The sequence below is a fragment of the Tympanuchus pallidicinctus genome, unplaced genomic scaffold (assembly GCF_026119805.1).
Source record: "Tympanuchus pallidicinctus isolate F22 unplaced genomic scaffold, pur_lepc_1.0 scaffold26, whole genome shotgun sequence".
NCBI lineage: Eukaryota > Metazoa > Chordata > Aves > Galliformes > Phasianidae > Tympanuchus > Tympanuchus pallidicinctus.
Window position 1 is genome coordinate 6,482,135 of NW_026294743.1, and position 20,341 is coordinate 6,502,475.

A 20,341-nucleotide genomic window follows, 5' to 3' on the forward strand; every position below is an offset into this window, starting at 1 on the left:
AATGTATTTGTAGACTGAAGTATTAAAAAAAAATAAAAATAAAAATAAAAAAATCCAGCTCTCAATTTAAGCATATACTTCTTAGAACACAACGTTTTGGAAACTATGTATCTGCAAATCTGCTTGCATGTTCCCATGTGAGGAAATAATACAGATACCCAGAAATATGGTTAACTGAGCCTCTGCCATCTATTTTCTTAAAAGAGCTGTGTACTTTTACTAGATGTAAGCAACTGGCAAAATTAGAGCTGCTCTTGCAATTATATTATGTACTACTACAAATTACTTAATCTTTTTCTTTCTGCTTTTTGGCTTCTCCTACATTCACTAGAATGCTCTGACATCAGATAGTATCTCAACTGGTGTATGGATTTTGCTGGACTTATCAGACAAGATTTTTGCTCATATTATTTATTCTTCCACCGTGTCTTTGACTGAAGGCAGTTATGGTATGTTGATGTGTCACTAGATCTTTCTTTGAGCTCTGGAATTTTGAATAGTTCAAATAATAGACTTACAGAAAGCAAATAAGGACCTCTGGGAAGGTTCTGCTGAAGTGACAAGACTCCTATCTATTTAACTCATATCAAATTTAAATGGAATAGGTTTAATTTTTCAGTAGTGTACTTCTCACTGGTCAATTATAATGAGTAAAATTCATACTCTGTAGGTACCATAGTTTTAAGTTAATTTTGTCTGATACATCAAATATCCATATGCTAAATTAACTGAATTCAAGAAACTAAACTCCTTTCATTTCTTATAAGTTACTGCAATATCTTCTTATGAGAGGGTTAAGGCTTTTTTCATACCCATGCTAAGACTGCACTATTAAAGCAACTCTCTGCAAGGAGATTTGCTTTTCTACCAGCTTTTAAGAATATGGGGACGATATGTTCTGATTCAGATAGTGTGCTACTTTTTTCTATATTTAAACAAAATTAATGCAACATGTTGGATGGAGATCACTGAAACTGAGCCGAATTCAGGTACCAACTCCCTCCTTCCCAAGCCTGTATTCACAGAATAAGAATTTTAAACTGAACACCAAGTTGCTCTGCAAGTACTCAAAGCGTTGAAATGCAATCTGGGGCACTGGCTTAAATTTTTAAAATATCCTATAAATTTTGATATCTGTTTGCCTGACAAACTTCATACTTCCTTGCAGAGAACTCAGGAGAGATCTAAGAGCTGTAACTCTGCTAATTTACATGAGAGGGAAGTGTTAGTAGGATAATTTCTGCTCAAAAGGCTCTTTTTGAAATACTGTCTTCCACTGAAATGCTGCCACTGACTTCAAATGAGGTCTGGATATCACACTTAAGATCTAAAGCACTCCTTCTTAATTTCACTCAGCTTAGATTTGCTGGACTTATGAGAACACTTCATATCATGTAATTCTTCCTAAGAAATGAAATGAAACGTAAATGGAGGGATATAGGGCTAGTAAGATGGTTTACGAACATCACTCAGGAAGCAATTACCTTAGCAATAAAAAGTCTATTTGATTACTAAGCTGATAGTGCTGTATATCCACTGTATGCATTATGTACTCAAACAAATGAAGAAAGAAAAAAAAAAATTACCTAGTTATATATCAGAGAAATTTAAGAATTAGAATGCTTTGCACATTATTCTCTAAAAATGAAGCAAACGAACCTATCTGCATGGGTCCTGAAGAAACCCTACAAATCCATGTCAACACACATTCAGATTTTCAGTGCATGATACACCAATGTATCTTGCAGTCTAGGTATTCTGGCACTAGTATGTACTTGTAGAAGAATGTCTAAATTGTTAAAAAAATGTATTTCTTGAAGTTGGTATGTATTTTCTGTATTATATAACTACCAACTGAATATACAACTGAAAGTTAGTAATTTTTCTTTCTTTTCTCTGCTTATGGAAAAAAAAAATATATGGAGTCAAAATGCACAAATGAAAATTGTGGTATTTTTCTAACTAAACCTCTCTTTGCAAGATTGCTTGAAATTCATCTCTGTAAGAATTTAGGATACATGGAAAGACATATTGTTTGCATATGAAACTTCCTAAATCATTCCTTTCTCAAACCTTTCACTAACATTACCTATAAGACTGTGCAAAATGCCAAGTCTGGAAGTGGTTGAATTGTGCTAGTAAATGAAGCAGTTAGTAGAGAAAAAAATATTAAAACTTTATCATCACATTAATTAAAAGCAGCAGATAGTAATGATTCATACAAGGATACACAGTTGGGTATATGGAATAAACCTTTGAAGCTTTTGAAAGATAAAGATGATCCCTCAATTATTAAAATATCATCTAATCAGAATATAGAAGTTCATTTGCAAAATATACAGGTATGTATATCGTTTCATTCAGTGGCAATTCTCCCATCAGCTTCAACCAGAACTTTATCAATCTCAATGGGCAACCCGGAGAGATTATCAAGAGAAACCACACCTCGTGTTTGAGTACATACAGTTTTCAATCTTAATTTATGCTACATCTAAGTGATTAATGGTTGAGTGTTTACTAATACAGCAGTTCTCTTTGCTAAGTTGGGCATCTTTCATTAACAGTCCTACATATTGGTGCATTGTGTGAGGAAAATTTCACTTCAAATTCGCTAATAACTCAACCTTTTCTTCTTGAAACTTAGCCTGCCAACAGTTTTTCCATAACTATATGGAATGTCTTTATTTTATTTTGTAGTCAAGTCAGTTAACGTATTTTGAAGGATATATCGCTTTCTATTTATCAGTTTAATTTGAAGCTACAAGATTCCCTCAGAGAGCTCATCAAAGAATGTAGACATTTCAGTACATTGCTGTTTCTTTTTCCCAGTGACAGCAACTCTAAAAGGTACTGAACACTATTTACTTAAAAAGAAATGTTTTCCCTTATGCAATTATTGCTGGAAGAATCATTAGCCACAATAAAGTTTCAATGAGTCAGTTAAATATACATCTTATTTTATAATTTACATATCTTTTAACACTTTTAGATCCCTTGGGTCAAGTTTATGAGACACAAAAAGGACACACAAAACTAAATAATATTCAATATATAATGAACATGTAAATTAACTGGAAAATTGCTTCCTCTTAATTACCAATTTTTACATAATGACCCTGTATCTCTTTGGTCTCTGCTAATACACTAAGAGAACACTGCAAATGTTTCTGAAGTGCCAATTATTCCTCAGACTTAGTAGACATTTGTGGTGGTGTTTTTTTTTTTAATATGTCAGGATAATTTACTGTATTCTTCAGACTAGGTTTCAGTTCTGCATTGACTTTATTTTTCTTAATTTACAATCTCCTGTCATCATTCACCAGTTGAATCACAGCACATCTGCTCTTTGTAAACTTGACAAGAAATGCTGCTGTAATATCTGGGTGTACCGACTTCACAATACTTTGTCTAAAGACAGAGTGGAGAGATTTTTATTGCAAAAGAAGTTGAGGGTATCCATTTCCTAAACCACTGATGCAATAAATATTCAGATTATTACATTTATCATTAGTAATAATCTCCGTTCCAGCTTAAATTTAAATATTATTTACATTTATGTTTATTTTATCATGATGGCCATAGTAGTTGAACATGAATTAAAGGGCTGATTAAAATGGATAAGGCTGAGTTGCATTAGGAAGTGAGCAAGCTGAGAAGACTGGAATGCTACTTAGGAAGAGCTGGCGATTAAACGGAACTTATTAGATACCCTTTAAAAAATAATTTCCTAATTTCATTTTTTTCTTCCCTATAATTTCTTTCATTTAATATTCATCGACCTTATTGTTACCATCTTTCATCTGCTTTCACAGTTGAGGTTCACTGACCATGAGATTATTTTCTATTATTTCATCTATTCATGGGAATAAATGATTTTCACACTTTTATTTCTGACATGTTGCTACTTCCTAAATGTTATGTTAAAATTTAATGAAATGTGATCAGAATGAGGTCACACATTGTGCTATTTTACATACAAACTCTGTGCTCAAAGACTTCGATCAGTAAATTGCTAGGTCCAGATGACATACGGTTTATTTGTGATATATCGTCAATATATCAAACAAATCTGTGTTCTTCTAAAATCTCACTACCTATGAATTTAGAAAGGGAAAGGGAACATTTTTCCTTATAACTAAGTTACTTATCTGATTAATTTAAGCCAGTTGCATTTGCAGATACCTATGCATGGCACATTAAACTGCTAACTTTCTGTTCAGGTCTTACATTTCCTGGCTACACCGTTGGTCACTGCATATATGTGGGTCACCACTGTGAGAGAGGTCCTAAATGAGCTTTTCAACTCTTGAGCAGAGTTGAACTATTATCTGATAAATCAATGTGACTTTCATCTGCTTGAGACCTTTGACCTGATTAATATGACACATTATGATACCTATGAAAAAAACACTTGAGATAACATTGTACAAGTTATAATTGTATAGCTGTTTTTTTGTGGTGGGTTACAAGTTCATAGACTCATAGAATCACAGAATCACCAAAGATGGAAAAGACCTCCAAGATTATCCAGTTCAACCATCCACATAACAGTAGTATTTTTGACTAAACCATGTCCCTCAGTACAACATTTAAACATTTCTTGAACACCTTCAGGGACAGTGATTCCGCCACCTTCCTGGGCAGTCTGTTCCAGTGCCTGACAATCCTCTCTAAGATGAAATTTTTCCTACATCCAACCTGAATCTCCCCCGGTGCAACTTGAAGCCATTTCCTCTAATCCTATTGCTAGTCACCTGGGAGAAGAGGTCGACCCTCTCCTGCCCACAGCCTCCCTTCAGGTAGTTAAATAGAGCGATGAGGTCACTCTTGAGTCTCCTTCCCTACAGACAATCCCAGTTTCCTCAGCCATTCCTTATAATACTTGTGCTCCAGACCACTCACCAGCTTAATTGCCCTTCTGTGTACATGCTCCAGGGCCTCAAGGTCTTTTTTGTATTAAGGAGCCAAAAAACGCACAATACTTGAGGTACAGCCTCACCAGAGCTGAGTACAGAGGGATGATCACTTCCCTGCTCCTGCTGGCAACACTACTTCTGATACCAAAGTTACTTTTAAGTAAGGTGTGGCAAGGACCCAGCATCTTTTTTCTGCTTCAATCTCATAAAAAAGAGACAGAATTTTTCTCTCCTAGTTAGATACTTGAGCAGCAATGGCATTTGAGATGAGATTCCTGAAAGATGGAAGTGCTTTAGAAATTTATTTACAACTTGAAGGTACATTAAACAGTTGCACTGAAAGTGTATTTTGGAAATAAAATCCTATTTCTTTAAAATCTTCATTCAAGAAAATAAAAATTTTCATGGGAATAGATCATTTCTAGTCTCAGGGAATAAAAAAATACAAGAAAGAAATACAAGAAAGACTTCAAATCTGAAACAATGCTTTCTGTTTTTCAGGTCTATTTGATTTAACTTGTTTTTTGCTTTGATTAAAATTTTACATTTTTGAACTGGGGCTCTTTTCTGCAATAGGAATCTTTTGTTCCAGTGTGGGATAGAACAAGTATAGATATGTTTGGACGTATTCCAGTGTTCAGGGAGGAATATCTCTAACAGTATTTGGATAAAAGTATTCTCCAAACAAAGTACACAATACTGGTTAGAATAGGAACACCACTTCAGTCATACTGTGATGAAAACAAAACAGGATGATATACATGACTAGAAAAGATTCAAGGTTTTTAAATATATAGATACATAGAACATACAGCCTGAGTAACTAGCAGGATTTTAATGAGAACACTGAGACTGAGCTGTCCCAAGTGATCCTTTCCAGCAAGTGGGGAAGACAACATGGTGACAGGGAGCAGAGAGACCAGCGCTGGAGATTACACTGTGTATTGCAATTGTATTGTGTTCAATACAACTTACATCTGTATTTTCAGTATATTCAATACTGCTCTGCTAAATCAAAAATCCCACTTAAAATCAGGTATCTACTATTATAATAATATACTATATTATTATATATATATATATATTATATATTATATATATATATTATATATATATTATATTATATATTAGTATATATATAATATATACTACTAATAATACTAATAATAATATCCTAATATTCTTTGATTATACAGGTTCTGACGTCACCAGAAAAAATGTTAAGTAGAAACCAGATAACAAGCTCCAGTACAAAAGCATCTTAACTACTTAATAGAGTAAAAATAAGATACTGAGCCTGCTGTGCTTAGTTTAAGTTCAAGAAAGTGACCTTTAGCCATATTTTAACCATATATTATGGGTATAATAGACACACCAACAGTCCATTTAGTCCTGAGACCTTTCCCAAGTCCTTGCGCTAAAGCACATATCTCAAAATGTTAACAGTTAGATTGCCTCTTCTGCTTCCATTTTTATAACCTTCTGCAGTTTCTTACTTGGAAGAGTGTTTTAATAAGGACCAAAATCAAGAAAATCCAAATGTGAAAGTGTAAATCACATTGTGTATGTCTATGACAAAACTGAAATGCTTCTATTCTCCCAATTATCAATTCATAATGCATGTGAAAACTTGAGGACATACCTGCAAAAATGCCAGCTAGCAAGAAACAATACATGCCCCTACATAAAGTTAGGATTATAAGAATCCTAACGCTGAATCAAAGCCTGCTTGAAATCAGGTGAAGTTTCAGTCTTAACCATGTCTCCAGGAAACGACCCACTGGGTCAGTGCTTGTTCTGAAGCATGATACTATTGATTTGTTCACTGGGATGTCACACCACCTTTAAAATGCTGAGTAGCACTCCTTCAGCCATACTTGGAATCCACTCCAGTAAAGCTTCATTCATCAGGGTAGTGGTCTTGCCATCAATACTGTTATACTTACAGAAGTACAGTCTTTCAGCAGATTTCTCTTCATCTATCACCTACTCTGACTTGTTAGAGTGCCAAAAATACTCTTTCCAAGGTAGAAGATATACCCGAGCACTTCTGCTCATCCACTCTGGCTTACAGTCATTATCACTCCTTCCATTAATTTCATTAAAAAGGAAAAGGACTAAACTTGACAGGTTTTCAGTTGGGCTACAATACAAGGACACTTATGCAGCATGGATTCCTCAGGTTTGTTATACGTATTCCATTAGTATCAGATTGAGTAGTGAGAGTACACTCTCAGTAAATTAAATCTGCACTTATAATGCTTGACTCATCATCAATAATAATTTTCTTCTTTTTTCTGCTTTGCACTAAAGAAAATAATACATCTGAAGTATACACTTGAGAAAATAAGAATTCATCAGACATACCTATATACATACTATTTATTAGGCTAGTCACTAAGCACCATATAAATGGCTGTACTGTATACATATGACATGAAGACGATTGATGTAAACTTCATAGAAAACATGATTGTAGGAGGCTCCAGTTACTCAGGTAAAGAGGGGGTAAACACTAAGAATTTTTATTATTATTATTATTATTACTACTTGTAATAGCCTAATACTTAAGCCTATAGCACTGATTCCTCCTTTCATTTCTTAAAACCGTTCATTATTAGATTTATTCCAGCCTTTTTCACAGATGGCACTGGAGAGGGATTATTTTTTATTTTTTATTTTTTCTGAAACGTTTGTGGGAGTGTGCATTCATTATTTAGGATCAGTTTAGCAACTATTTCTGTACTGAAACATTCACAGCATACTGCACGAGGGAGAAAGAAGGGAATGGCAATCACTGGTGAACCTCAGAACACAGCAGCTGGCAAATCTGATAATTTCTAAAATGGTGTTTAACCTTCTAAGCAGAAACACGCTGACACAGAAGTCTGGCAATGATCATCTGGTTGACTAAGTTCGAACTTTTGGCTTCCTAGGATAACATATAGGACAGCGTATCATGCAGAATCTCTTTACTTCCACTGTATCAGTAACTTTCTTTCCAGAGACTTATTTATTTAATCTCTTTCATCAAAATCATTTCTATAGTTGAGCTTTGTGTTTCACATTGAGAAATGTTTTCAAATTAGATATTACCATTTGCAACTGTTCTTTATTTTTTATGTGTATATATTCATGTATTTATCATTTCATACTTTGTGTATAAACGTACTTGGTGATTTTGTATTCCCCCTTTTAACATCTGCAAAAAAGCCTTGGCACTTTGGCTTATGAATCAGCACAACAGATTTTAGTGCCACCAGATACATAAGCATGTGTTGCAACAATTTTTGTTTATTTTAAGATGCTATTGCAACAAGAATTCCAGTCCTTGTCACCCACTGCATCACTGTAAGAGAGAAGGGGAAGGTACAGCGATACTTGTGGCCACACTCTTCAGATACATTTAGGTCTGAGAAACCGCTTCAGAAGAAGATAAAGGACTCAATGGTCTATTTCCAATACGGCCTTAACTAACAAGCAACAACAAATTCAATCACTCACTCCAAAAGTAAGTAAGTTTGTTGGAAAAAATCAACTTGTGGCCACAATTGCGTCAAAGAGTGAAAATTATGTTCAGCCATGAACTTAAATACTCTATCTCAGATTCCTTTTAACACTATCATAGTCATGCTTATGGAGAGGATGTCCTGATATTGCTGTATAACATAACCAAAAACCACCGTGTAAACTTTTGATCACCCTTGAAGTAACATGGCAGGCATGCCTGTATCCACCTAGCATTCAAAATATAGACAGTGTAAGATGAAAAACTGCACCAGATGCATTGATATACACTTCCAATAACTGCTGGAGATAGCATCTACACTGTACAGATCACTTTTCTTTCTAATTAAATCAGAACTTGAAAGAGCAAGAAATGTTTTATTAAAGCTATTATTTCTATACATCAAGTAGTCTGCAACTATCCTTGTTTCCATGGTGATATGCCTGTCATAAGGACATTAATTAGATGCAGCTGTTATCAGTGTGGGGGCTACATGGACCACATACTGCAAGCTACCTGCTTGAGGATACAGTGTGCTTTAGATCCCAAAGTTACTCAAGAAAGCTTTCCCATAGTATGAAAAACTGAAAGTCATAGCAGCGCTCCCAACTTCTGCTTCTCAGTACATCTTCAGGATAGTTTGTTGAGTTTTCTCAGTGTTTTTCCATTAGTTTCCCCTAGTTCCCACATTCTCCTATCTGCTCTCTGCAGAAGCAAAATTGTCTTTCTCTACTTGCCATGTTTCACCCACAGATGGAGTTACCTGGTGGGCTCTCAGTCTCATATGTTGGACTTTTACTTTGAGATGCTTCCCTTTTCTATCCTCTTTTCAGCATCCTCAACTAGTATCCTTGCATAAGAATTCCACACCTGAAGCTCACCTATTAGCACCTGAGCACAGGTTCATTAAGCATGTAGCATTCAGCAAAGTCAAGTACTAGCTCACAGAACATGCAAAGACAAGATGTCCACCTCACAATGTCATTTCACGCTTTGGTGGGAAAAACAGAGTGTGTGTTTATCTTCTGACAGCAAGGTAAAAATCTTCAGGTTTGAAATAAGGGCATTGCAGACATTCTCTAGCACAAAATCAAATATCATTTCCTCATCTACACAGATTCATCTAATGAGAGTAAAGAATAAACACTGAAAGTTTCACCACACTTTGCAAACCATGACAGTTCTGTTATCTTGCGATAATCACACACCACTATCACTGCAGTGACAATTTCAAACATTACCATAAAGCAGAACAAGTACTATTTCACTGATTTATTCAACTTCCTTAGCATTCTATTTCTTGTATAAGTAACATAAGCTGCCTATTTTAAAATGTTAATACAACTTCTTCAAATACTACACTGCTTAATATAATATCATTTATTTCACTGATAGAGAACATTTTAGATGAGGCCTTCTGTGTGCATAAGGGCTTTCAATAACTATAAGGAATGGAATGTATTCACTTTATCTATCCATATATATATTCAGATACATCTACCACTTTAAATTGTTTAGCATTTCCACAAATATTCAAGAGATATTGTCTTTAACAGCATGTTTTTATGACTACTAGTTTTCATCGCTTTCTTTAAGCAGAAGTTACAACCTGCTCTATTATTTATACAGTACAGGATACAATGACCTCTGCAATGCAAGACTAGACAATCCAAGTGAGTACTTTATGATACTGTCTACTGAAAAGCAGGTGTGCTATATTGCCACACAAACACATTGTAATGGAAACCATTGCTCACCTTCATAAACAGAAACACAAGCTAGTAAATAAATTCAATTATTGTTGGGTCTGCAATCCCAGCCTTTAATTTACTACACAAGTGATCTGCCAGTGAGCTAGAGAAACACTTCCATCAAATCAATTCATGTTAATAAGAAACAACGAGCTCCTTTGGAGAAGCTTCAAGTTTTATCAATGAATCTTTCTTGGAATTACACAGGACCAAGCCTTCAGGAGACACTCTATGAAGTTAAGCAATTTTAAAATATCAGGCAAGCATTCAAGTTAAATCTTAGAAGAATGCCATGATATTATACTGCTCTCTATGAGACGCAGAATAGAAAGGACAGGGACCCTTTTCTCTCTCAGCTGAAAAACTGTTACAGAACATACAACTTTTACAGGAGATAAGGCAAGAATGTGACCAACTGTATTAGCAAACTACACTGAATTCCCTTTCTATGAATGGACAACCTCAAGGCTAAATGCTGCCTGCAGGAATGCAACACGGAGCACGGCCATTTATATCCATCTGATTTTTTGACCCTTCCTTGGCCTTGTCTAAGGTTTGCTGTAATTTATCCAAACCCCTAGAATGCTGGGCTACACAAGGTAAGTGCAGCTCACATCTTTGGTCTCTCTTCTCCCTTGACACCGCACGCCCCTTTCATCCAGCACAGCTGTGCCAGCATCAGGGCTTCATTGCTTCCCTCCGACAGGATGCAAAATTCAAAAGACAATTTATGTACAGAAGTGGAGAATACCCTCTCAGAAATATTTGATAATGATAAGAAAAGTTATTCCTGAGGAAATTCTAAGCCACAAAAGGTCATGATTTTGTTAATGAAAAAAATAATCAATACACAAACGTTTGCACTGAAAGACAAGGTGCTACTGTTGGCCTTTCTCTTCATTTATCATAAAATTGCCTAAGAATAATAATTGTAAACAAAATGCTATATCAATAAGGTTTTTTCAAAGTAACATGCAAATAAGGTTTTAAAATAAAGTTAATTTAATATTTGATTACATTATTTATTCATCATTATGACCCGCCCTTGTGGGAAAACATTACCTCCTAGTTAATCAAAAATGACTTCCTCTTTGAATGCAAACCACATTAACACTCCAAAGGGACATTTCTTCTTTTCAATGCTTTTTCCCTTTAGCTTAATATTCTTTATGCTTATTTTTTAAAAACGTTGCCAAGTTTTTATTTGCTTATTTAATGGAGGGAGTTAAGAGTGAGAATTTTGGCAGCGTTGCTTTTGAGAAGCAGGATTATTATTGGAGTGGTAGCAATATATGCCTCATTATTGATCTCAGGCTATGAAGATTTAATAATGCGAAGCCTTCTGAACATGAAGAACTCTTTTTTCAGTCAAGCATTTTTCTTAACTTTATGTAACACCTCTTTCTCTAAACTAACTGCTAATGCAGCCCATGTGGCTCTCCCAAGCTCCACAAAAGAATGAAAACCAGAAAGCCTAAAAGACAAAACAAATGGAGAAAGAGAGCTGCTGTTATCAGGAGGGCAGGGCGGGAAACTGTTGCTCTTCCTAGAAAGACACAGAAACTGTTGCTTTAGAAGGTGCCACAGGAAGGACTGGGAAAATCTAGGTTTCTTCTCCATAATGCAAGGAAGGTTGCAGGAGGTATGCAGGGGGTTGCTGGCTGCATCCAGTGCACCAGGTCATCCCCATGGCACACAGCAATCATTCTGCAAAAGCAACTATGAAGATTGTCAGATGTAGATTTCAACAATATTCAAATACGCACTTGTTTCTCTATCCTTACATGACAGACTTCTGCTTCAGTAGAGTAATAAATGCTTGTAAAATGATTTCACTGCAAGTTTAACAAAAAGTGAATAGTGGCTTGCACTCCTCATTGACAAAAGCTAATATGCACGTTCAAATCCTAGGTGAATTTTAAGACTGTTATCACAGTCTGTAATCTATACACTGATATCCATTCCTTCACTGAGACAGCTAAAGGATTTTGATTGCTTAAGGATCTGAACAACCAATTCCCTAAACTGCAGTAAAATCCTTCTCGGTACTGCTTTTTTTTTTACTACTTTAATATTTATTAGTTGTTTTAATTATTAGTGATGACTTGGGAACCTGTGTAGGAGGCTGCTGTGGGTGATGAGATAAAGACCTAATAGATGAAGCCTTGTTCTTACATGGTTACTTCATTAGTGACAATACGGCCAAATAATAAGAGGGGATGCCAATTAAAACCAAAATGTGGCTTTATTTTACAGTAAGTGAATATTATTTTATAACTACTTAGGTCATGAGAAAACAAAAATAAAAATCTGAATTACCAAGTAAAACATCTAAGAAGAACACTGAATTCCCCATAATTACCATATGCAAAATATTATAGATAAGATTATAGAGTCAAGTACATTTCCATGGCATTGACTTACATGCTATTGGACAAATTTCCAAATTCTTCATACAGCAGTAGGCAGCTAACAAAGCAATTATTTCTTATTTATTTACTTACTATTGAAATTACGCCCACAATAAGCATTTTAAACCTGTCAGAAAACAATGTTTTTCTTTACAAACTATAAAAAACTACCAGTTATTCTTCAACCGGCTTCGAAGTAAACAGATTTCACAACACAAAAACAAGTTCTTAAATGTATTAATGAAAGTGCATGTGAAATATTTAATTTCTGAAACACATAATTTAAATATTTACCTAGGCATCAACATACACAGTCCACTTGGAAATATGTTCTTAAATGTGTAACACTGTGCACCATCCACCTCTGTTCTATCTTTCCACATACTAAAGCAACCATTGGTTTTTTGAACCCTTTGTACCTAAACGGCAGTGTTGGATTCACGGTTATACAGCTGCCACATATTTCTCAGCCACTGCTTTGCCAAGGCATAATTACAGCCAGTACCTGAAGCCAACTGTAGTGTTCTGGAGCCCTGCCTGTTAAACCTTCTCCTCCCTGTTATCACTATTAGGATTTAGTTACTTTCACCTGCTTCTGTACACACAGCCAAACTGAAAACACAGCAATGGCTATCCTCTGATTTATTATAACCTCTTTTTTGGGGGAAAAAAAAAAAAAAATTCTACTTTTCATCATACAGTTTTTAAAATTCCAAATTTCTAATATTTTTAACTAATATATGATATCTACGAATGGTTGTCAGAGGAGGTACTTCTTACATATGACTAACACAAACCAGAGGATTTAGTGGCTGCTGACATAATTGGAAGGAAATACTTAGGCAGTTTTTCAACTTATTCTGTTACAGCTTGAAAAAATAAATAAATAGATTTCTGGAGTAGACATTGTTCAAAATAAATTTGAACCCCATTTTCTCCCCATGCTTTAAACCTCCATATAAAGACGATAGAGAAAACAGGCATTTTAATGAATGCCTTCAGACAAGACAGATTTAGATCTTTAGAGCATAATCCAAAATAAAGTTGTTCCCAAAGTACATATGAGTATTTTTGTAAGTTTTGAATTGACAACTTTCCATTATGTTGGAACATAATGGAATAATAAATAAATAGATAATGGGGAACAAAAAATAACAGATTATGGGGAACATTGAAATGCTTCACTATCTGTTCAGAATTCTTGCTGTAATTCCTAATTTGTAATGCTGAACATTCTCACCAATTTATCTTTACTGTTCTCCAAACACGTTTACTTTTCAAACATCTTACTTTTCACTCCTAGAAGTAATTTACTCTTGAGATCACAGCTGGTACTTTTTTAGCTATAAATTACTAAAGTTCGTAAGAATAATGGTATGTAAGCATTTCAATGGGGTATTCATCCAAAAATGTGTGTGCTCTTAAATCTTCAGCAAATTATATTGTTAAATGTTCAACATGGAATAGCTTTTCTACATTCTCATCAACAAAATTCACTGGCAAATTTACTGCCTCCACTTGATAACGTACATCTTGTAGACAGATGCATAAGTTTCTAAGTTCTATAATCAAGCAGTCTGAATTGCAACCTGATCCAAAGCAACGCAAGTCATTTCTACATATTTTTCTCATTTCCTGTTTCCTATTACTTGCTGCTCATTTCTATTAGATTTTAGTGCTCTTGTATTAGGACTGAACAGCATAAACCCTTGAGATTTAGAAATACAGATTGGATTTTTACGATAGGTGATTTCTACGTATCTGTTTGTCATTTGCTTTTATTTTCAATTCAGAAATATTATGTCAGAAATGTTTAAGAAAATAATTACCTGGACTGGATAAGCACACTTCTGAATAGCAGATTATATTCCAGATCAACTCCAATATATCACATTTACAGCCTCAAGAGGTGCTGGCAAAATAAACAAAAAGACAAGTTCTGTTAAATTCACAGAAATTAAGCCTGAACATACACCTCTCCCTATTTATTATTTTTTTCAAATAGTAAAACAAGAAAAGGTAAATTCCTCTTTCTTCTGTTTACAAAAAGCATTCTGCTCTTCCCTGTCACTGGTGACTGGCCTGGTTAATTTAGAAAATGACAGCTTCCCATGTCAGCATATTTGGTGGTTCTAGTACCAGAAGTTTAAAATCTCCACTAATTCCCATTTTTCTGCTGAGGAACATCAAGGTCTCGCATATTCTCTTAGGGAAGGATAAATGTGGCTTATCTTAACTTTCATAACTGTTGCCTACACTTAAATTCTGACAATACGGATGCATAACGGCTCTCTATGTAAACCAATGATCCCAGAAATAAAAGTACTGGAGGACACATACAAACTGAAGTACTAGTAGGAGATATGATTTTGAAAATGAGTTAGGAAGACATTTTCCAAACAGAAAAAGGAAAAAGAAAATAAAAAAGAAGCCTGGTTTGAGGATGGTATCATTATTTTTCACGAGAGACATCACTCAGGAGAAATGGGTAGACTAGTAGTTACACATTACTAGAGTTAGAGGCATATTAAAGACTCGCTGGCTGCATATTTCCATAATGCTTTGAAGTTAGTTGATACAAACTACCATAAGACGAGATTCCTAAGCTAAAATCTGTAGGAGATACCTCTGATCTGACGCCATAGTATACATAAAAAAGTCTGACACGCATTTTGTATATGACAATGTATGGTGTTACCTTCTTCAGTCTGACACTTGCAATTTTTTCTTAATATTGTCTGGCTATTAGGCTAGCCATCCTTCTGAAGTGCTTTCACATTTAACATTTTTAAAATTCAGAAAAAAAAAAAAAGAAAAAAAACTTTCTGTATTTGTTCACTTCAAGAAAATACAAATGTAATAAACGTTCAAACCAATATAATCAGTAAAAGATTATGGCATGTAGGGCATGAAAGAGAAGTAAATATGGAACATGTACTTATCCTTGCAGGAACTACACTACAGTCACTATAGTTGTCACATTTCATACAGCACATACAAATTTTGAAGAAAAGAGCTTTAAAATATGAGAAAAAAAAAACAACTCGTCTGAAGGCGAATTCCACAGAAATATACTCCTATCAATAAAAATAATTTGATAACATAAATGGACATCATTTTACAGCTTTCTCACTCAGAGCACGAGGCAAAAGAGGGCACTGAGGAGGTTTCTGCTACTGAAGTAAAACAGAATTTCTACTGAGAAAAGGAACTACAATATGAATTTACAAAGTTGCTGAGAGATCCTCAGAAATACGTTAAGCCTCTCATTTCCTTTCTTTCTTGGCTTCACTAAATCATGAACAAAAATTGAATCCAGCATTAGATCACCAAATCAAGAATACTTAATGGAAAGAAAAACAGCAAAAGAAGGAGGTAAAGGCTGCTAGAGAAAAAAACAGCTTTTACAGTCATGAAAGCTGGGCTGCTCTGTTTTATAGGTATCTATCTGTACAGGTAGATATATATAAAATATACATACTGCATACATGCACCTAGTTACATGGAAAAAATAGCTAATACCCACATCTGGAGAAGCACAGATGTGCACCAAGAACAACTCTGCAACAACATAATGTGGTTATATAGCAGAATGATTATCAATAATATACTCAACTGAACATTTTAGAGCTACATTAGATAACAAGAGACAATAAAAGAAATGTAAACGAATGCCATACTTTCGGACCAGGAATGCCAGTACACCAACATTCAGAAACAATTTCCCCTATGTATTGGGATTTGTGCAGAGTAAACATCTGCAGCAAGCTCAGGTGAGCAGTAGAAAGAGCTTAAGGGTGAAGGCTGGGGACTTGTTAGGTTTCTGACATGTGAAGCACTGCCTATTGCAGGCAGTGTGGAATGCTCTTGGCAACGATTGTGGGTGGAAGAAAAACAAGAAAAAAAACTTCCTGCTTTTCATTGCTGTTTTGTTTTGTTTGTTTTTAATCCAGGACGGAATGAAACCACATCTAAATAATCAAAAATCGAAACACATCTTCACTCCTAATGAGAAAACACTCACAAACAGAGTAGTGGTTCACTCAGGTGATATTAAAATATTTAATTTTTAAAAATGGTTGTTCACTTGGATGATTATAAGGCATGTAACAAAGAGGAAGTATGAAGAGCATTTAAAAAGTAGTACCATCTGGAAAATTCTGGTTCCCTTTGGATTTCAGCACCCAGAAATCTGAAGGGTACCAAATTTTAATAGTTTGTTTGGTAATTAAGCTAAAATGAAGCCATTACATTCACCAGATTTTGATCTCTTGAATAAAAACATGAACTTTAAAAAAACTTCCTAAATAGAATGCCTTGGTGCTCCCCTACGAGCTCACTAACTGAAGTAAGGACTCCAAACTCCATAAAGAAACTAGGGAGTCTTGACTTTAATGCCATTGTGAATTTGTCCTTTCATTCAGGAAAGGTATGATGTTACTCGGGGTGAGTAGACAGAGAGATTGATTTACCTACCTCTTTTAAAAGAATTGCTTTTCAGAGATGTCTATCTCTCTTTGCTGAGAACAGAAAGAGCAAAATTATAGGTGGTTAAAGGTGGTAATGAAAGCCTTAGCCTCAATTTAACTTGAAGAACTCCCATAAGATGAACTGCACTTCTTGTGTCTTTTTCAGCAGGATTTTTCAGGCTGCATAGTTTACCTGTATTCCCTGCCTTCTTTTCAGTACATGCTTGTCAAAATTGCAGCAGCACTACTTTGGGAGAGGATACTTGCTGTTTGCCCTCAGAGTCCTGGAACATGATGTGAATTTCTGACAGCAGATCCCACTAGATCACAGTTAAATGAACTTTGGCATGCAAAGCTTGTTTTAAAATACTAGTTGCCAGGTCAGCAGTTTTCAGGTTTTGGTTATGACAAAGTGACATGAAGCCAGGGTTGCAAGATAGGAAACGTATCCTCACTGCTCTTCTTTAGGGATTTCTTCTAAACCTTGGGGATTTGCTTTCAGGACTCAGTCACACGAATCTGGCAGCACATAACTGTAAGCCTGTTTAATAGCCTGCCTGCTCTTCATAGGGAATCTTATTGCCAGCTTTGTGCTGAACATTACAGATGAGCTGTTTGAAATATTTTGGTGCTCTCCACAAAATGTTTGTTGCCCTGCAGGATGGTAATGGTGGAGGGTTAAAGAACTTTGTTTTTTTCAAACCCATCCCCTGACCTTTTGCATTTATGTGGGCCAAGCAAAACAGATTTTTCTGTTATAAATATGGGTTTAAACAGGTAATTTATCAAGAATCATTAACATTTTTAGACGTTTGGACTTTTTTGTGTATTTGTGGTACATAAATACATTAAGCCATAGTACATTTGGCCTTCTTGTTGTGTGTTTTTTTGAGGTTGTTGGGTTTTTTTATTTTTATTTTTTCCATTTTCACTTTGTTTCCACAGGCATTTCATTTTTAACATTACAAAAGACCGAAATCATAGTTTTATATTCCTGATTCTACTTGGGGACATCTTGAAAGGCATCATATCATGCTTACTATGCTATTCTAAAAGATCTAAAAATGAAGAGATTGGCACCCTCTAAATACAGGTTCATGTACATTAAATATGGAACACTAATTGGGATTAGTTAAATCTTAAAGGCAAAGGCAAACAAAGAGTCAGTCCCAAAGGTACACGTCATTCTTTTTATCTTACTCAGTTGGTTGTCAGAAAGTAGGAAAGAGCATATTTGATAATACTGACTTGAATATATACACAACTTTGTATGTACACAGACATGCACAGATGTTGATTTATACCAGTCTTGACAAAGGTGGGTAGCTGTCTATATTTCTTCTTCTAATGCATCTCACAGTGGCTAGTCACAGAGGGATTTAGGTGATGGAAAACAAGACTTACAAACAAAGCAGGTAAGACTCTTATATCTCAGACTCCCATTGTCAGCTGTGGAGAGGCTGGACAGCCTTAGCCCTGACAATCTTTCCTTTCACAGTAGGAATGGCAAGACAAACCCTGACCTGTCACACACTTGGAGAACATTGGGTTTGCCTCAGTGGCTTCCGCTCAACTGACAGCTCCAGAATCTCAGTTTTTATAGGATAAAATATGTATTTATTCCACAAGAATTATTGTCACCTCCCACTTTTTTTCATTAATACAGGCTATTTTATTCTTTTCACGAGCTATAATAACTACCAGACATTTTTTAAAGTTACTCTGGCAGTGCAAAGGGCCAGGGTAAAAATAATGGTATTTTTGGAAACATCACTGAAGCAATCTCAATTTTTTAGGTTTTTCATACTTCTAAAGAGCTGGTCTTGCACAGCACAAATACTGGGGATTGGAACCCCAACTCTTAAAAATTCAGACCACAGAAGCAGCATTAAATCAGGCTTTTTGCTACCAGGAGTGATTAGATACAAGCTTGACAGCAGTACTGGCAACAGCTGGAACATTTCTACTTAAAATTATACCGTATGCAGAATGGCACAGCTCTTTGATTGAAGATTCTTTATAATCCCGATGTATGTGTTTGTCATAAGGTAATTATGCAGTGTGAACATCTCTTTGCATGATGACATCGTTCTGCTAGCTGTGCTCAAGTACTAAATATATTTTATATGTCTTCATATGTATCTGGATGAATTCATGCATGCTCACACATTAACATTAAATTCTGTCTGATACTAATTACATAAGAAGTAAATTCAAATTCCAAAAAAGGTGGTTCCAAAAAAGAGTTTAAAATGTCTGCTTTAAAATGTACATTTCTGTTTATGATGCTGTTTGAATTGTTTGTTTGTTTCTTTGTTCTTCTAGATGTGTGGGAGATTCACATTCACATTCACTTATTACCTACGTACATCATTACTGTCATCTGTTCCCTGTACTTCTTCTCATCAAGGGACTTATCTTAGCCCCCACAAATCTATTCTACTTCTATCACAGCAATTAGAAATTATAATATATATCTTCATCAAAGGTACTAAAGTGCATAAGTGCATTTCTAAAAACAAAAAACAAAACAAAAAAAAAAACTGATTTGTTTTTAATTATTACAATTGTTAGCTTTCTAATCTGACGTTTTTTTCTAAAACACTATTTTAATCCAACATGTGCACAGTAGACAATGAAAGAAGTGCACTCACAGATGTTAGGAAAAAAAAAAAAAAAGCCTTAATCTACACTCATCAAAGCTACTTATAATTTTTATTAATATATTACCACTGTAAGATAAGGCTTATTAATTTTGATAATCTGCAATCAACATACAGCATGCCAGTTAAGTATTTTCTATGCATTACCTTACAGACATACCATAAGCAAGAAATCACAAGGAAAAGGACAGTCATCTCTGGACAGTGATCAGCTGTGAAGTATGGCAGGGATGGAAAGAAGAAGAAACTTAACCCAGAGTAGGCTCAGGTTCCCAAGAGCAGAGCCCTGCAGGGACAACAGAGCTCAGCACTGGAGCAGAAGCAGTAGAGCAGTACAGACTCTGCAAGTGGGTCTGCACAATTTCTCTTCTGCAGATTTAGATATAGCTAAAATTATGTAACAGCTTGCAGGCTCTAACTAGGGTTAGTTCCATAGCTTTCTTGTTTTCTTAGGGGGGGAAAAAAAAAAAAGCAGTTTGCTTTTTCCTAATCATTTTCATCTTTCTCTGCTACATTCTGGACTTGCTTCCTCAAAGAATATTCCAGTTCTTAACATACAAACCCAGTTGAGATCCATGCCACTATTTGGAAGCTTGAAATGGGAGCCTGAGGAACAGTGTGCA

General features: G+C 35.2%; 1 long non-coding RNA gene across 1 annotated transcript in view; it reads right to left on the reverse strand.

Annotated features, from left to right (window-relative positions):
• LOC128084291 (uncharacterized) overlaps positions 1-20,021 on the reverse strand; it is a 224,677-nt gene extending 204,656 nt beyond the window's left edge. The window contains exons 1-2 of the long non-coding RNA XR_008208440.1: positions 19,879-20,021; positions 14,416-14,498 (exon numbers count right to left, since the gene is read on the reverse strand). This is a non-coding gene — a long non-coding RNA (uncharacterized LOC128084291). The remainder of the gene's footprint in view (positions 1-14,415; positions 14,499-19,878) is intronic.
• Between the last annotated feature and the right edge of the window lie 320 nt (positions 20,022-20,341).